Source organism: Homarus americanus, unplaced genomic scaffold (genome assembly GCF_018991925.1).
Source record: "Homarus americanus isolate GMGI-L3 unplaced genomic scaffold, GMGI_Hamer_2.0 scaffold30768, whole genome shotgun sequence".
In the NCBI taxonomy this organism is placed as follows: domain Eukaryota; kingdom Metazoa; phylum Arthropoda; class Malacostraca; order Decapoda; family Nephropidae; genus Homarus; species Homarus americanus.
Window position 1 is genome coordinate 1,542,279 of NW_024746690.1, and position 19,184 is coordinate 1,561,462.

Consider the following 19,184-nt stretch of genomic DNA (forward strand, 5'->3'; position numbering starts at 1 on the left):
AGGGTGGTGTTTATACAGCTTTTTGTCGTGGTACTGAAAAGTGGTATAGTTTGGCCTGGAAGTGTCTCAAATAAAAATATTATATATATATGCCTAAATGTCAGAGATCTAGCGGGTTGTATATCGGAAGAGCTGAAGTGGCACATATATCCCCTCCCTTCCTACCCTCCCCCCTCTCCCCCCATCCCCCCTTCCCTCTCCCCCACCTTTCCTCCCCCTCCTCTAAACTGCCGGTAATGACGAACACATCTCTAGTAAGTTGTTGTCGCGAGGAAACCAATGGTGGATTTATTTACCTGGTCTTGTGTGTGTATACCTGTGAGCGTTGGGAGGTCCATCTTCCACCCTCCACCCACCGCCCACCACCCACCGCCCACCATCCACCGCCCACCACCCACCTCCCCAACACTCTACCTGTACCTGTAAATGGACGGATTATCTGAGTTTATCATCAACAAAAACAAAACAAAAGATATGTTAATTTGTTGATTACGTGGAGGTTAAGAAGTGGTATTGTTAATGTAATCAGTTTTATTATTATTATTATTGTTTTTTGTTATTATTAATGTTGTTTTTGCTGTTTTTGTCGTTGTTACTTTTGTTGTTATTAATATTGTTTTTGTTTTGTTGTTATTTTTTTTATTGTTTCGGAATGTAAAAAGTCTAGATTTGTTAATTAATGAAAGTAAGAAAGATTCATAAGAGAAAGACATCATCACAATGGAATTTAAAAATAAAAATAATGTCATTAAAGATCTCAAAATACGTGAACCTAACCTAACCTTACGTGAATGATAAGAGTTAATGTATGCTGAATTAATCTCGATAAAATCCCCATAAGACTTTTTCCCCATAAATCGTCTTGTTTATGTTTTCCACCCAGACAAGTTTATAGAACCGGTCAGGTAACTATTTTTGTGAAAACATTTGACCCATTAAATAAAAAAAAAATATATATCCCACCTCTAATTTAATGAACGTAAGAATATGAAAAATTACAATTACATAAAAACAAAAGATAAACTATTATTTTTCCAGTGTGGTTGGGGGAAAATAAAAGATGAAAATTGTTCTTTCCATTTACACAACATGTACACACACAATCTCAGGGACAAGCTGTTAAGGAAAAATATACAAAGGCTTAGTCCTCTCACACAATACAACAGGTTTCATTATAAACATACGAGCTCAAATCCCTCAGTTATTTCTCTCTATTTAGAAGACCTTCGTTGATAACCTCTACTGGAAAATCCACCATTCAATGTTTGGAGGTGAAGGTTCTGTGTGCTGTTGAGTCATTATGATAGTACCTCTTAAGTTACTGTATTTGTGAATAAGTTAGACGAAGCTGAATCTTCTCTCTCTCTCTATCTCCAGGTTGTATGAGAGAGAGAGAGAGAGAGAGAGAGAGAGACGAGGAAATTGTTAAGGGTATTTAAGTTTTGGGTCGTGCTACTTAAAACTCTTTATTGTATTGTTGTAAAGTATTTGTGTGTATACTAATGTTAGGTAGACTTAAGGTTTTAAATAGCCTTTATACTTGGCTATATCTGGCCATCTATTTATAGGTTAATGTTTGGTTCATAAGGTTGCTTTTCATTATAAGTCATACGAGAATAATAACAAAAGAAGAACTTGTCTCTAATATGTTGAAAAATACGAAGAATTAGTTAAAATCTCAATGCCTCTCTTACCTGTGTGGCCTTTGAGATGCCAGATGCCGTCATACCTGTTGAGGGAATTTTGTCCTCAGGTGTACAGTATAATCAGTAACACCTCTGATACCTGTCGATGTTTAGATACTTGTGTTTATTTACTTGAGGGGGGAACAGCTGCAGAAGTTACAGGTGAAGGTGGAGAGTATTAAATAATCTTAGACTCATAACAACATATATTTCTAAACCTCAAAACATCATGTGTTGATTTTTTTGGTGACTAGAAACTCCTGTAAACATAACTTGAAACTTTATATAATCCTGAGTGATGTTTATCATTAAATATTTAAGGCAACTTCAGTATTTGGTATTAGTTTAAGCATTATATCCACGTATATGTTTTGTGGTCAATGAGAGATTTAAGACTACGTAAAATATTATATTGGAAGAATAATCCAGAGTCATTTGAATACATTATGTGGTTTTAGTGTCTAACAGCTAGTGAGTGTGTGTCATCAGCTGGTTATAGTGCTGGGATGAATGAGTTAAATTATCAATGAAATAACCCTGCAAATAGTAGTGTAATCTATCAGAGCCAAGATTTAAGATGTTGAAATTGTATTATATAAAAAAAAACCTCGTAATCCTGCAAAGTTTTATTCTGTAGACATAATACATAATATCCTATCATTTATATTTATTCTCTCTTAGCTGATGTAATGTCTTTTAGTATGGTGGTCAGTGTCTGTTATCTCACCTGTTTCACCTCTGTAGCCTCACACGACTCGCTGTCTGTCACCATAATCCACTCGATAACTATCTCGCCTCGCTTCATGCTTATACACCGCTGCTTTCTGGATGTATCTCTCTCTCTCTCTCTCTCTCTCTCTCTCTCTCTTATTTAATCCATTCACAATCACATCCACTCCATTACCTAAGCATCTCAATTACCTTTATGTTGTTTATTACTGTTAACAACTAATTCTTCCTCATTCCCACCGTTACTTTTGACCCTTACTCTTTGTTCCATCTCTACTAACCTTTCTTAATTCTGTCATTTATCTCCACATATTTTTTACTTTTAACCGCAACAAGATATAAAGTTTATATTCTACCCATTCAGAAACTCTTGACTTTACTCCCTTCACTTTTCCCCAGCAGACTTCACCTTTTTTTTTTTTTCTGCTCAAGGCTAAGATATCCAGTTTCGTTCCTCATTACATCATTTATTTGATTTTTTCTGATTCTCTCTACGTCCATGCATGGTAAAACACCTGTGTCTTTATTCTTGATTCTTTTTTTTGGGGGGGGGGTGTTAAAGATGCAGAGGGTGGGGTTATATGTACCACACCCTCGGGGCTAATTACACCACAAGAGGGCGGTGGCGTTGTTACGTTCCTTGTACCTAAATGAACATTATTATCTCAAGGGCATAAGGTGTAATACTTTATATTATATACTTTAAATAACGCACTTGGTACAACTTCCACACGTGCAGGAGTGTTTGTACCTTTCTAAAGTACAAAACGTAAACCCTTGTGAACTTATTATTCTAATTCAACAGCCGCTCGTTCTAGTTCAAGATAGTCCAGGATAAAACTCATCATCCTCCATCCCAACAACTTTTTCTCTTCGTTCTGTAGAATCTCCCAGTCCTCGCGAATGTTTATATCTCTACGAAAACTTCTGTCGTGAAAAACAAAATTAATACCAGTTCATTAAAACCTCCAAACGGGTCTTCAGGTACCAGTTTACATCTTAACCACTTCTCCTAATACCCAGAGTCCGTTCTATCAATTCCTTACGATCTCCTATGAACATAAAAATCCTTAATGCCCTTAAGAGAAACATAATCTTGTTTTCTCTCGCTCTACAACCTTTCCTTATGCTAATTAACTTCTGGGGTTCTTCCTTCAGTATGTGCCGAGACATTACTTAACTCCTATTCCACATGTTTAGGATCTCTTTGTATGCTCCTGTGAACTCCTATAAGGTTTTCGCCAGGATCTCTGCGAATTCCTAGGAGATTTTTACTTGGATCACAGTAAATCCTAGAGGTTTCGCTAGGATCTGTGCATTTCTATGACGTTTCACTAGGATCTCTGTAAATCCTATGAGGTTTTCACAAGGATCTCTGTAAATCCTAAACGCTTTTCGTCGGGATCGTCAAAAAGATCCCATCACCTTTGAAAAAAAACTTCCGAGGCCACAGAAGCTTGTACTATGGGACCCCAGCTTGAAGGTCTGGTTACATGCCTTAGAAACTTCTTATCTAATGGTATGCCCTTGATAGCGTGAGCATCGTTAGCACTCAACCGCTACATCGCTCTCTCTCTCTCTCTCTCTCTCTCTACCACTTGCTTGGTCAGTAGGAATAGGAGGTGATGGGGTTGGAAGGAGGAGGTGATGGGGTTGGAAGGAGGAGGGATAGGAGGTTGTAGAAGGAAAAGGAGGAGGAGGAGGAGGAGGAGGAAGACGTGGAAGGAGAAGGATAAAGATAGTGCAAAGTGAAGAAGAAGGAGGTGGAAGAAGAGGAGGAGGAGGAGGAAGGGATGGAAGAGGTAAAGAAAGAAGAGAGAGACGAGAGCAAATGTCAGCTGGGAATGGAGATGGAAGAGAAGAGAAGAGAGAGAGAGAGTACTACCTGATCTAGTGTTCCCTCGTACATGACAAACGCCTTACCATCAGCACCTTGACCACAGCTTGTTTCGGTATGCCGTGTGTGTGTGTGTGTGTGTGTGCCGTGGTTAGCTTCGCCTAGGGTTCCCACATTGGTATTTTGCATGGAGCGTCGTCTCGTAGTTGCGTTATGAATGATGCATCTGGAGAAACTATGCAGGTGTACAATCATTATGTATGTGTTTCATAGGAGAGAGAGATTTCGTAGGATATATTCTTGATGTGAATTTTGTATGATACTAAATCGAATTGAAACAGAAATTGAATTGAAACGTAATTGAATCGAAATGAAATAGAAATTGAAGTAAGATAAAATTGAAATAAAATTGAATCGAGGTAAAAATTTAATCGAATTGAAACACAAACTTTAATCGAGTTTTTTTTTTATTCAGCCAAAAAATATATAAAGAATAATTAAAAAAAAAATTCCATCTTAGAATTGATAGAATTTATGATACGTAAACTGAATAAAATATACGAAAATAAATAAAATACTATAAAAATATAAACAAAAGGGTGAATAAGAGATAACAGACGATAATTGAAATGAAGAAATATACTTAATGATATAAAGATGAGATGAAACTTATAATCATTTTAGTATTCTTACAGTAAGCAATGGAGTCTCTACTATCTTTCTTCCTCTCTTTATTCCTTTTATTTTTACTTCCATGTTCATCACAAACATCAAGTTACACACAGCAGGAACCTTCTTCTATACACCAGCTCTCCATCCGGCCAGGTAACTCAAGCTCATTAAAGGTGAACATTTATGCAGGTGTTATATGAGAACATTCGAAAATCACTGAACAGTTTTACAAGTTAGGTTAGGTTAATGTTAGGTTAGGTTAGGATAGGTTAAAGATATCATTCGAATGACCAATCTTCAGGTAAAATAAATTAGGGGTATCTAATTAACAGGTAAATTTAATAAGAATAAAAAAATACTCCTAATTCATATACACTTTTCTTCTCTCTTTATAAAATACAAGAGAAAAACAGAAGACTTTAGGATATACACCACACAGCAGTAATTAAGTTAACTAAATGACCTGTTGAGTTGAAAATATCTCCCCTCTTCTCCTCCCCACCCCCAATAACCCCACCTCCCCCTCCACCATACCCACCCCTACCCTCTCCCCTCCCCACCTTGCACCAAAAACAACTTCTCAATATATATCTAGATCACATGATTAGAAAACGTGTTAATATCAGTCATTACTAGAAGTCGTGATTGTTGTGCAGGAAGGTAGAGAAAACTATTTACAAGAGGGACCAGCTGTGATGAGGTGTTGTGGTTAATGGGTGGTGTTGTGAGTTGTGGGTGGTGTTGTGAGTTGTGGTGGTGTGTGGGTTTGTGGGTGGTGTTGTTGAGTTGTGGGTGGTGTTGGGTTGGGTGGTGTGTGGGTGTGGGTGGTGTTGAGTGGGTGTTGTTGTGAGTTGGGTTGGTGTTGTGAGTTGTGGTGGTGTTGTTGTGGGTGTTGTTTATGTGATTTATAGTTAATGTTGTCAGCTGTAGATATCGTCGTCAGCTAAAGTATAATATCAGCCCTGGGTATGGCTGTCAGTCCTGGAGTATTTCCGTCCACTGAGTATGATTATCAGCAAGTATTCCGTCAGCTGTGGGTTTCATCTTCATCTATACACACACACCCACAGAACACCTCCCCTCACACACCCCCACACACAAAAAACATCGATATTTTCCCACTTCGACTTGATCACGTTCACACCGAAAATAATTCAAGAGTTTTCGCGTTCTCTCGGCTTTTTTACGTTCTGTCTATCCTCTGACCAAGGACCAAAAAAGAGACTTAAAAAAAGGCTACGAATTTCATAGCACCTCACGTTAACCCTAAGAGCTAAAAGTACCCTCAATGTGAAGTAATTTCCATCAGAGGTTAAATGATAAACTATTTCACAGTGTTTGCCGATGTTCCTAATCTGACAGGAAGAAGAAAAATAAGGAAAGAAAGAAAGAAGATAGAAAAAATCGGTGTACAAACTGTTCCAGAATATTCATAGTGAACAAAAGGAGATTTATGATATATTATTATTATTATTGAACACTTAAGTTATTTATGGATTTATTCTTCACTGTATCCAACTGCAATGTTCTGTACTGTAGTTAATTGTATTGTATTGTTCTATTGTTTTATATTGTATTACATTGGATTGTTCTTCGTTGTATCATATTGTATTGTATTGTATTGGAACTTTGTGTGTGTGTGTTTGTTTGTGTTTGTTTGTGTTTGTTTTCTGTTTTAAAGGCCAGATATGTTTTCATCAATAGAGATTTATATTACTCATAAAAGTTCTTTGTATGTTCCACAGTTAACTAAGGGATAGTTTTTAAAACACTTAACTCAACTTTTCACAGCGAGGTTTTGACCCGAACACGAAACTACACGACAACATAACACAACACAGAACAATGCAACACAACACAACAAACACAATAAAACACAGCACAGCACAACACGACAACACAACACAACAGGGTGGAGAGGTTCCCCACTTACCTGACCCCACCCACAACACCGATGTTCACCTGATAATATAACTTTGCACGTTAAACTGTGACCTTCTTTATCAGGTTTTAGTCATGAGCGACTCTGCTTGAAGGTGGGATTATTATTATTATTATTATTATTATTATTATTATTATTATTATTATTATTATTATTATTATTATCATTATTAAAAGTCTTCATCATCATCATCATCATCATCATCATCATCATCATCCACTCTCACGCTATCACCGCCTCGCACCTGCCTTAAAGATATTCACTTACACCTCGACATCATACACCTGTTCCCAATTACCGACTCACTTTCTTAACCAAAACACTACGACGATCTTGAACCAATAATTATCTTATTATCTTGTTTTTAGAATATGGCGACCACATCATCTATAAAACAGTATATAATAAAAATAATAACAAGAACAATTACCTACTAATCAATGTTTGTATTTTCATAAGAACAAAATATTTTTCTATTCAAGTCACTACTGAGATGATAAAGACATTACGACATAGACAAAGAAATGAGGATAATGGTAGTGTGTGTTCCAGGAAGCAGCTGTATTATGTAAAGCACAAGGCGTGACATATTGTGCTGTAAAGCTCTTTATGGTGTTGGTAGTTGTGGTGTTGGTGGGTGTGGTGTTGGTGGTTGTGGTGTTGGTGGTTGTGGTGGTGTTAGTGGTTGTGGTGTTAGTGGTTAATAATTGGTGTTAGTGGTTGTGGTGTTGGTGAAGGTTGTAGTGTTGGTGGTTGTGGTGTTTGGTGGTTGTGGTGTTGGTGGTTGTGGTGTTGGTGGTTGTGGTGTTGGTGGTTGTGGTGGTTGTGGTGTTGGTGGTTGTATTGGTGTTGGTGGTTGTGGTGTTGGTGGTTTGTGGTGTTAATATCTCATGTTGTCGTGGTTATGATGTTAATATCTCATGTTGTCGTGGTTGTGATGTTAATATCTCATGTTGTCGTGGTTGTCATACAAGATTTTGAGTGTAAATTCACCACTTAAATGGGATCAGAACCTATAAATTTCCCTAAACACACCAACACAACACCCCCTCATGCCCGCTACTACACAGGGACACGGGACATAACCCAAACTGAACTATGAATAACAGGTAGAACAGGAAACGACATGAATAACAAGTTTCCTATTTTTTTCCCTTGTAGTGAAATGTTGTTCAGTGTGTGTGTGTGTGTGTGTGTGTGTGTGTGTGTGTGTGTGTGTGTGTGTGTGTGTCGTACTTCTAAATCCAGATAAGAGCGACAGTCATAAAAAATAACAGCGAACGAAATAGTAGAAGCAAGCAAACCCAGACCAGCGATCATTTTCAGCAGCGTATATCACTAGTACTCATCTGGCGAAGGAAATATCGTGTACTCTCTCTTTCTCTCTCTCTCTCTCTCTCTCTTCGCCATATCGTATTCTTCTGCCATTCGCCTGTTTAGCATTCATGGCGAGTTGGTTACCGACGACGCCTTCTCCCTTTGTGTCTTGTTAACGACGTGTTTCTTTAATCACTGACAACAAAGCTTATACCCCCCTCCTCCCCTCCTCTCTCTCACCCTTCCCCTTTTTTTCTCTCCTCCCACTTCCCATCCAACATGGTAAGGTGATGCCCTACGACCTGTACTGACCTGTACCGACCTGCGACCTGTATCATCTGCGACCTTACACCGACTTGTGCACCGATCTACCCAAGTGTCCTTTGAAGTGGTGATGGTGGTGGTGATGGTGGTGGTGTGATGGCGGTGATGGTGGTGGTGGTGGTGGTGATGGTGGTGGTGATGGTGGTGATGGCGGTGGTGGTGGTGGTGATGGTGGTGGTGGTGATGGTGATGGTGGTGGTGGTGGTGGTGATGGTGATGGTGGTGATGGTGATGGTGGCAGGTGGTGGTGGTGGTGGTGGTGGTGATGGTGATGATAGTATTGAAATGGGCAAAAGATGTAAAAATGAGAGAGGGAGAAGTAAGGGAGAGGTAGGAAGGAAAAGGGAAAGCGAGAGGGAGAGATAGAATGAGATAGAGTTTTTTTAAGATAAGATAAAGAGAGATGAATAAAAAGGAAGATAAATGAAGGACATAGAAGGGAAGAAATAATAAATAAGACGAAACACACACACACACACACACACTAGACGTCACATGTATCAAAAACACACAATTAGAATCATTATAATAAATCCTCTCACTGACCTGTAAAAGTTACATTAGAGAAATAATGAACACGATAATAAAAACAAACTTGACATTTACTAAAGCTTAAGATCGAGTTCAATAAAAGTTATCTAAAAGTAAGTCAGTTTTTTTGTGTGTTCTTGATACTTGTAAGAATTGAACAAGTAATTAAGTTGTTACTACATTATTTGATTGTGTCTATCCATCATGTTTTAATTTCCTCGTTAGACAGTATAAGACAGCTGACTATATGCCCTCAACTACTACTACTCTAATTTTATATTGCAAAAACAAAACAGAGAATAAGTAAATAATTCGTGAAAATATTCGACTATAATAACTATAGTAATCTTTGTTTATATAATTATGGGAAGAGTTGAGGAATTTTGATAATTTTAGTATATTTCTCTCTCTCTCTCTCTCTCCTATAAGTATCTTACCATCATAAATCTCAGGTTAACCTCCATATTCGGACAACTTAAGACAATACATAAAGAAATAAATTGTTGATAAATTCTCAGGTGATTTATGAAGGAAATATATGACCCCTTTATAACGAACATACAGGTATATAACTATTAAATACATATCTTTAATAGTTTATTGAGGAGGAATGAGAAAAGGGGGAAGATAGAAGGAGGTAGAGGAAGAGAGGAGCAGGGGGTAATGGGTGAGGAAAGATGGAGATGGAAGAAGAGGAATAAAAGAGGAGGAAGAAAGTTGTAAAAAAAATAGATGATGATGGATAAGACATAATTAAATAAAAAGGGAAGGAAGGAAAATGGGATGAATAGAAAGGCAGAGAAATGGGTAAAGAGGCGAAGAGGAGAGAGAGAGAAATTGCCACCTGCTGCTCGTTTAAGTTCCAACACGTAGTAAGGCAGGCGGGTCTTGAGCCTGTGGACCCCCCACTACCACCACTACCACCACTATCACTATTACCACCACTACCACCACTATCACTATTACCACCACTACCACCACTACCACCACTACCACCACTATCACTATTACCACCACTACCACCACTATCACTATTACCACCACTACCACCACTACCACCACTATCACTATTACCACCGCTACCACTATTACCACTAATTATTCACTCACCACCACAACTACTAATTATTACTAACACTAATAATTATCGCCACAATCACCACGACAACCATATTAGAAGATAAGTCAAGTGCGTTGTGTGTGTGTGTGTGTGTGTGTGTGTGTGTGTGTGTGTGTGTGTGTGTGTGTGTGTGTGTGTGTGTGTGTGTGTGTGTGTGTGTGTGTGTGTGTGTGTGTGTGTGTGTGTGTGTGTGTGTGTGTGTGTGTGTGTGTGTGTGTTCGAAATTACAGGAAGTAAAGTTGAATGTCTGGGTTCGAAACTTAACACAGCAAGCACAGAACAGGGAGGGAGAAAGAGGGAGAAAGAGAGAGGGAGAGGATGAATGAGGGAAGAAGAAAATGAGGGTAGGTGAAAGAGAGGGGGAGGAGATAGGGAGAAAGGAAAGGAAGGGGTTAGGAAAAAGACAGAGAGAGTGGGAGAGAAGGAGAATGGGAGGGAGGGAAAGAGGATGGAAGAGAGGGAGAGAGAGAGAGGGAGGTCCACACCACCGTGATAATTACCACCGTCCCCCGCCCTCACCTGTGATGGGGGCCGCTGTACTCATGACCACAAGTGTCTCTAAAACCTGTTTTCCCCCGACGGAGACGAGACTCAAGTAACACCCAGGAGGAGAACACAAGACTCAGTCCTTGAACTCGAGTCTTTGATGTTATATTAGCCAAGTCGTGTAGGGATTACCGTTGTTAAGTGATATAACCTGCGAGTACTCTTCGCTGGAGACTTTTATTTTTTGAAGACTCACAAAAAATTATAAGAAATATTGACTACTTGTTACAGAAAGTATTGTTCTTAAAGACCATTACGATAAAAAACAATGATAACTTGTCACAAGAAAAATTTATTCTTTTACCTCGAGGAAGAAAAGAATTGAGAAAACTTTTATTAAAAAAATAATACACCACAAAAAATATAAGAAATTTTTAAATATATTTTTTTGTGTAAAGTTTGAGTCTGTTGTAGCCTTTAAAAGTTGTACACAAATTCTCTCTTATTTTTGTGTGTCAGACTTTAGTTAACTGCCATACCAACCTTCCTGATCTGATTGATGGATATTTCTCGTGGATGAGGGAAATAATGTTTTTTTTTTTACAGGTGAGGAAAACTTTTCTCGATTACATCATCAAACGCCGCTAGAAAACACACCCTAACCTTCACTAAGATATTGTCAGAATATAAATAACAACTTTGAATATATTGCCGACTAATGTAAGTTGGTTAAATATTTTCTGAATTTCACAAAGAGGAAGCCTAGGAATTATCACATCCGGTCGTAAACATTGTTAGGAAGGGGTTATCTTATCGAAATAATTGTTAACAGGAAACAGAAAAACTTTATTTTTATTGTTTTAAATTGTAAAAACAATTTGGGTAAGTTTTTGTGTTTTGTAAATATTGTTGTGGTGGAGTTATATCATTGTCCTTGTATTTAAAGAGTTAAATAATCTTCAAAGAGTTAAGTTATAGTAGCCAAAGGGTTAAAATTATCACCATCAAAGGGTTAAATATCATCTTTAAAGGGGTAAGTCATAATTTTTTAAAGGGTTAAACCACATCATTCAAAGGATTAAACAATCGTCTTTAAGTATTGATAAATAATAATAATAATAATAATAATAATAATAATAATAATAATAATAATAATAATAATAATAATAATAAAATATTGTCTTCTACATACCAAAATAAATAAAAAATAAAAAATAATAATGATAAAAAAATAAAGATTAATATTTCACTGCTCAAAATAAACAGTAATACGAAAAGAAGTAAAAAAAAACTGAGAATGAATGAACAGTATCGTTCAGTTTGCTACACATTTACACCAAGAAGGAGAGGTGAAATTATTTGGAAATTGTCGAAATAAAATAAAATATCTTTAAACTTGTCTCAGCCTGTAAAAAAAAAAAAACTATTACATTGTTTGAGAATGAGACATAAAAATAATAATAATAATAATAATAATAATAATAATAATAATAATAATAATAATAATAATAATAATAATAATAATAATAATAATAATAATAATAATAATAATAATAATAATAATAATAATAATAATAATAATAATAATAATAATAATCCACATCACCTCAAATTCACTCCCTTAAAAAAAAATCGCCTAAAAATTAATTAATGAAAAAAAGGACCCCCCCCAAAAAACAGGTTAAGAAAAATAGCCGTAATCGGTTAGCCTGTGACAAACATGATTGTGGTCACTAAATAAACAGGTGGGCAGAGGTATGTCCAGGTAAACTGGTATTGGACCTCTGCCACATCCTCCTCCTCCACGACAAATTGCAGGAAATGGACAGGACCTCTTGTTTACACGCTGGACCACAAGAGATACGTAATCAGTTCGCCAATCCCGAGGAGTGTGAGGGAGAGTGTAGGGAGGGAAGTAGAAAGGGAGGGAGAGAGAGAGTGTGTAGGGAGGGAAGTAGGAAGGGAGGGAGAGAGAGAGAGTGTAGGGAGGGAAGTAGAAAGGGAGGGAGAGAGAGTGTAGGGAGGGAAGTAGGAAGGGAGGGAGAGAGAGAGTGTGTAGGGAGGGAAGTAGGAAGGGAGGGAGAGAGAGAGTGTGTAGGGAGGGGGAGAGTGGCAGGGAGTGGAGAGGAGGGAGGTAGGAAGGGAAATAGAGGAAGACAGATTAGAGGGTAAGAAGGGAGTGGAAGAGAGAGAGAGGTAAGTAGGAAGGGAGAGAAGGTGTGTGGGAGTGATGTAGAATGGGAGGGAAGGAGAGAGAGGAGGAGGGAAGGAGGTGAGTTGAGAGATATAAAGATAGAGAGAGAGAGGGCAGAGAGATAGAGAGAAGATAGATAGATAAAGATGTGGAAATAGAGAGAAGATAGACAAACAGATGGTTGAGAGAAGGTGGAGAGGTGTACCAATTAGGGAGAAATAATGGGTGAGAGGGATGGTGAGTGACAATACCCAAGTGAGAGGGATGGTGAGTGACAATACCCAAGTGAGAGGGATGGTGAGTGACAATACCCAAGTGAGAGGGATGGTGAGTGACAATACCCAAGTGAGAGGGATGGTGAGTGACAATACCCAAGTGAGTGGGATGGTGAGTGTCAATACCCAAGTGAGTGGGATGGTGAGTGACAATACCCAAGTGAGAGATAAGAAATCAGTGTGTACGTGTCCAGGCGTACATATGTATACCTGTACGTGTCCAGGTGACAATGTGTGTGTGTGTGTGTGTGTGTGTCAACGTGTCAAAACATCTGTATGTATAGGTGGTCATGTGTACGTGGCCAGACAGCCATATATATATGTAAGTGACCAAGAGTTCATGTGTGTACGTAGTCACACTTTCATTTGTGTACGTAGTCAGGCGTTCATGTGTGCATTTGGTCCGCTCAGGTATCATCCATTGACGAGAGACAGAGACAGGTAGAGATACAGATAGACAGACAGACAAAAAAGACAGAGGGAAACAGACAGACAGACAGAGAGAGAGACCCTCCATCTCCCCTGACTAATACACAACACAGAATCATCACACTGGGCGCCACTAACCCATGATGACTCGCCAGATGATCATTGACACTCACGTTAGATCAAGTAACCAGGTGACAAGCCCTCTGTGGTGTCCCTTAGTGAGGAGGAGAGAAAATCAACTGGGTGATGGTGTAGTGTAGTGTAGTGTAGTGTAGTGTGATGTGGTGTAGTGTAGTGTAGTGTAGTGTAGTGTAGTGTAGTGTAGTGTAGTGTGATGTGGTGTAGTGTTATTGACCACAACAAAACCCTTACTTCACATCTTTCTCTTCCTTCAGCGATTAAAATCCTGGAGGGAACAAGAGTGGATGATGAATCACTCCGCAGCAGGGAGTAGCTTGGCTTACTGCTCTCACCCACCTGTTCAGTAGAGGTTGGATGTGATAGGAGAATGGATCAATGTCTTCATCCATCATCCTTCTCATCAAGACGGTGCAGGAGGAGCTGACAACTTTATTCTCATAGTAAGTTTCTCTTTTTTCTTTGTTATATAGTTCAGTTATGAGACAAAGAACTCTCTCTGTCTTGCCTGTGTGAGTCTTTTGGTGTTGTAAAGAACGTTGATTAAATTCTTGTGTGGTGTGTTTGTGTGTGTGTGTGGTTGTGAAGGTTGTAGGAGATTGTAGTGTTTTATTGTGTGTTTTTTTCGTTTTTTTTTGGTTGTTTCGTTGTTTTTAAGATCTCTTTAGTAACTTGCTGTGTTTGTTGACGTGAGGAGAGGTGATGGCTCTTGAGAGTTGAGAGTTATTGTTATTTAATCTCTTCAGTAGCTCTTAGTCGTGTATTCTATTATGGCAGGGAGTAACTTAGCTGGATCTCGCCACAGCAGGGATGTATAGGAGCTCCCTGTAGGGCGTCTTGTTGATGCAGGACACACCCTGTAGGAGGGGAAGAGGGAGGAAACCTGGGCAGACAGGATGGTGTTTAGTCATATATCAGAGGGAGCAACGATGGACAGAGGCTTAAATTTGCCACGAAATACGATGTTTTGCTCAGACAAATTTACCTCAATTATATTTCTTTGTTATGTGTTATAATTTTCAGGAAATAATATTAAACCACTTCTAAAATGATAGTTTGGTCCGTGTTGCTGTCACGTCACAGAGGGTAATAGGCCGTTGATGATAGCCCAGCGCACACCTGTTGGGTAATTCATGGTGTGTCGACCACCAGGTAATGTTTATGAACCTGAATCGTCTTCTCATCTTGGCAGCTCCATCCACTCCGAAAATTTACTCGAAAAAAACGTACCCTGACACACACACACACACACACACACACACTATATATATATAAAATATGTGTGTGTGTGTGTGTGTGTGTGTGTGTGTGTGTGTGTGTGTGTGAATGAAGGGTGTAAAAGACGGTGAATGATTGTTGATGATAGCTGATGTTACCTTATGTGAAGCTACAGGAATAAACAAGAGAACTACCACAGCAAAACACAACATTTATAACAGTAATAATAAATAACTATAAATGATGTGAAAATACCACTATGTAATAACTTCTATTTCCGATCATCGATAATTAAGTGGGGGAAAAAAACAAACTTGAAAGACTTTTATTAGAGAAATTATACCGTAAAGCAATCCTTAAAATATATCTAATTTGCCGTATCATAAAAAACAACATTAATTAACCTATTTAACACATCATTAAAAACCACGTGATACATTATAACGAATGACTTCATATTACCCCCAACATAGTTCTGATTACGATGACAATTTCCAAGTCCAAAAATATCCCACTACATAATGAATCCCTATGGCCACTACAACGCCCAGAACACATTATAACTAACTATGAATTGTTAAGGTCTTATGGCTGCGTAAACCGTTCTAAGCATGGATGAAGGTTGTAAAATATGATGAAATATGACAATAATGCGTCGAAATCCTCCACTCAGCCTCACGATCATATGTCTCCTGCTTTATAGGGTAATAAAACGTTGAGGCGAACCATACGTGGCACTCAGGACCTTCTCTGTGCTGTGTTGTAGGTCCTCTCCTCCTGACGGCGGCTCCACCACCTCTTAGATTATACTGACGTCGAGGTTGAGAGAGAGAGAGAGAGAGAGAGAGAGAGAGAGAGAGAGAGAGAGAGAGAGAGAGAGAGAGACTAGTTGTGTTTCTTGTGATGTCTTAATTACAATGAAAAGCAAACATCGATTCATGATCACTGACGATAACAACAAGGTGAAGAAGAGGTTGTTTCGTTCTATACCCTACTGTACAAAAAGGGAAAAAAAATAACTAGAGCAAAAAGGACGTATTTATATTTAATCCTGAACAAGTTGTTAATCGCACAAAGACAAAAAAGTAGATAAAAGGAGATCTACTTTACTTCACCTAACATCCTTATCCTAGTTTGTTCTTACCTTTTAGTTTAGAATTCTGATGTTGACTCACCACCAAAACAGATAAAAGGATGTTGTCATTTTACAGAAGTTACCTTGGTATAAAGGAAAAAATCCGTGTTCTAGTTTTCTGTTTTTTCTCAGGTGGTCCCCTGTTATGACCATAAAGGTAGAACCATAAGTAGGGACCAACATCGGAGGATGACCATAAACAAAGACCATATCGAGAGGACCAAAAGAAGAACCAAACAGTAGTATTTTAAACACGCAACTAATCGTCGCTCTGTTTTAATGACGTGTCCCAATCAGTTCAAATCCTGCAGTTGAGTATAAAACATTCCAGATTACTGTTGTTAATCACTTTAGTTCTCATGAGATAAAAAGATAAGCATTTGACATCTGCTGGAAATCACACACATGTGTGTGTGTGTGTGTGTGTGTGTGTGTGTGTGTGTGTGTGTGTGTGGACAGTGATGCAGGCATATATAATCAATTCTTTTAGTCTCTTTGCTCTATGTGTTGACTCTGTACAGCAAGTTATGTTCACGTAAAGACATTCAGTATATTTATATTCAGATAACACATTGACAAGCAGAGTTAAAATAAATATATATATATATTAAAAATAACATCTAAATACGAAATGGGTACAGAAACAGGTTCAATAATCTATTAAAATGACTTCTATAATCCTACAGTAACTTAGAAATGTATAATACAGACTATAAAATAAATACAAAATACAGTTGATTCGTCTTAAGTATCTTTTATGGGCTCTGAAACTGTTACGAAAGGAATCTAATACTTTTTAAAGAGTTAGATTTTCTTTTGTTTTTTTTTTACACATAATGGTGTTTGGTTTCACCGTTTATGATTCACCAAATTCTCTATATTAGACTTGATGTTAAAAGAGGATAAGATGTTTTAATATTTAATTTTTAATTTTTACGATTTTTTCTTTTTTTTCTGGGAACAGTGTTTGGTCGAGGGGTGTCTGAGTGTTTGTACGGCACTTAGAGGAAGAACTAGGAATGAATGTGGAGAGATATGGAAGAACCGTGATAAAGAATATTAACGAGAGATATATGTAGAGGAATAGCAAGAAATGAGATAGGAAAATAATTAGTAACGTGAGTGAAAATTGAGAACTATTGAATGATAAGAATGAGTAAACAGTGATGAGAGAAGTGGAAGAATAGAAGGAAGAGAGAGAGAGAGAGAGAGAGAGAAGAAGGAAACGGGTAGTAACCAAGGAGGAGGTACTAGCCAAGGAGGAGGAGGTACTAGCCAAGGAGGAGGAGGTACTAGCCAAAGAGGACGTAGAGAGAAGGAAGAGACGGTGATGTGTTCACTATCTCTCCCTCCTACCTCCTCCTTCCTTCTTCTCCTTCCCTCCTTCTTCTCTTTCTCCTTCCCTCCTACCTCCCCCTTCCCTCCTTCTTCTCCTTCCCTTCTTCTTCTCCTTCCCTCCTTCTCTCCCTCCTCCCTTCTCTTCATTTTTCTTTTCCTGTCTCCTCCTTCCTTCTCTTCTCTTCCTTCTTCTTCCATCCTCATTCTCCTCCTCTCTCCCTCTCTCCTTCCCTTCATTCTCCTTCTTCTCTCCCTCCTTCTTCCCTTCATTTTTCTCCTCTCTCCCTCCTCCCTCCTTCTTTCTTCTCCTCCCCATTCTCTCCTTCCTCTCGTATGTGTGTGTGTGTGTGTGTGGTAAATAGGTAGGGAGACAGGTAGAGATGATAGGTAGGGAGACAGGTAGAGATGATAGGTAGGGAGACAGGTAGAGATGATAGGTAGGGAGACAGGTAGAGATGATAGGTAAGGAGACAGGTAGAGATGATAGGTAGGAGACAGGTAGAGATGATAGGTAGGAGACAGGTAGAGATATAGGTAGGAGACAGGTAGGAGATGATAGGTAGACAGTAGAGATGATAGGTAGGGAGACAGGTAGAGATGATAGGTAGGGAGACAGGTAGAGATGATAGGTAGGGAGACAGGTAGAGATGATAGGTAGGGAGACAGGTAGAGATGATAGGTAAGGAGACAGGTAGAGATGATAGGTAGATAGGAAGGTAGGTAGGTCACCCTCGCCTTCAACATTCAGACGGCACCAATGATGTGATCTCTCGTCCCTCCTTACTGACGTGTACCTTACAGTTTGTTGACATGTTGGTTGTGTCCTGTCATACCATTAGTACTCACGTCAAGTCAGTCTACCCAAGCCAAGACCAGCATACAAAATTACCTTCATTTGTCTTATGTATTTTCTTCAAATTTTTCTTTTTGTTTTGTTTTTCGTGTTTTTAACCTCTGATAGTCTGTTGATAAGGAAGATATCACCCAAAAACATAAAAAAAAAACTCTAAAGGTGTTTTTCTTGAGGTGTGTGTGTGTGTGTGTGTGTGTGTGTGTGTGTGTGTGTGTGTGTGTGTGTGTGTGTTGATATATTTGCCGAATTTGTGTATCTAGGGATATTTTTATCAAGTGTCTACTTTGGGTGAAAATGCCAACCTGGCCGTAGTGGGTTTTTACCCCTTTTAGATAAATATTTTCACTGAGGAGAGGAGGAGGAGGAGAGGAGGAGCAGGAGGAGGAGGAAAGAGACAAACAGGAGATAGAGAGAAGCAGAGACGGGATGCAGCTGGAGGAGAGAGAGAGAGAGAGAGAGAGAGAGAGAGAGAGAGAGAGAGAGAGAGAGAGAGAGAGGGGGGGAGGGGGGGCAGTTGTCCATATACCTCCTGTGTCTGTCTGCTTGTCAAGGTTTCTGTCTTGTTTACGTTAGCTCCGTCTCATGTGTTGTGGCTGTGTGCCCCCCCAGAGTGTCTCACACAGGTGACTTAGGTTCACCCAAGTATAGGAGATTATACAGAAAGACAGACAGACAGAAACAGGGGCACACAGACAAAAACAGAAACTGAAAGAGAGACACACGAACAAAGACACACAGACAGACACACAGACAGACAGACAGACAGACAGACAGACAGACGCCCCCCCTTGACGAAACCCTTGTTATCTATAGCTTACCTGTGATTACCTGACGATGAATTTGAAACTTTGATTACAGTGAAGAATTTTATCAGGTTTAATTATTGTTCAGGGAAATATTACACTAAATCAATCAATAATAAGTTAAGCATTATCTTGTGTTACCGTAACATGATAATTGT

At 38.7% G+C, this 19,184-nt stretch overlaps 1 protein-coding gene across 1 annotated transcript in view; it reads left to right on the forward strand.

Moving 5' to 3' along the window:
• Window positions 1-19,184, forward strand: part of LOC121879395 — a 355,762-nt gene that overhangs the window by 294,180 nt on the left and 42,398 nt on the right. Inside the window, exon 8 of the transcript XR_006091322.1 lies at window positions 13,937-14,122. The gene's annotated coding sequence lies outside the window, so the exon portion shown is untranslated. The remainder of the gene's footprint in view (window positions 1-13,936; window positions 14,123-19,184) is intronic.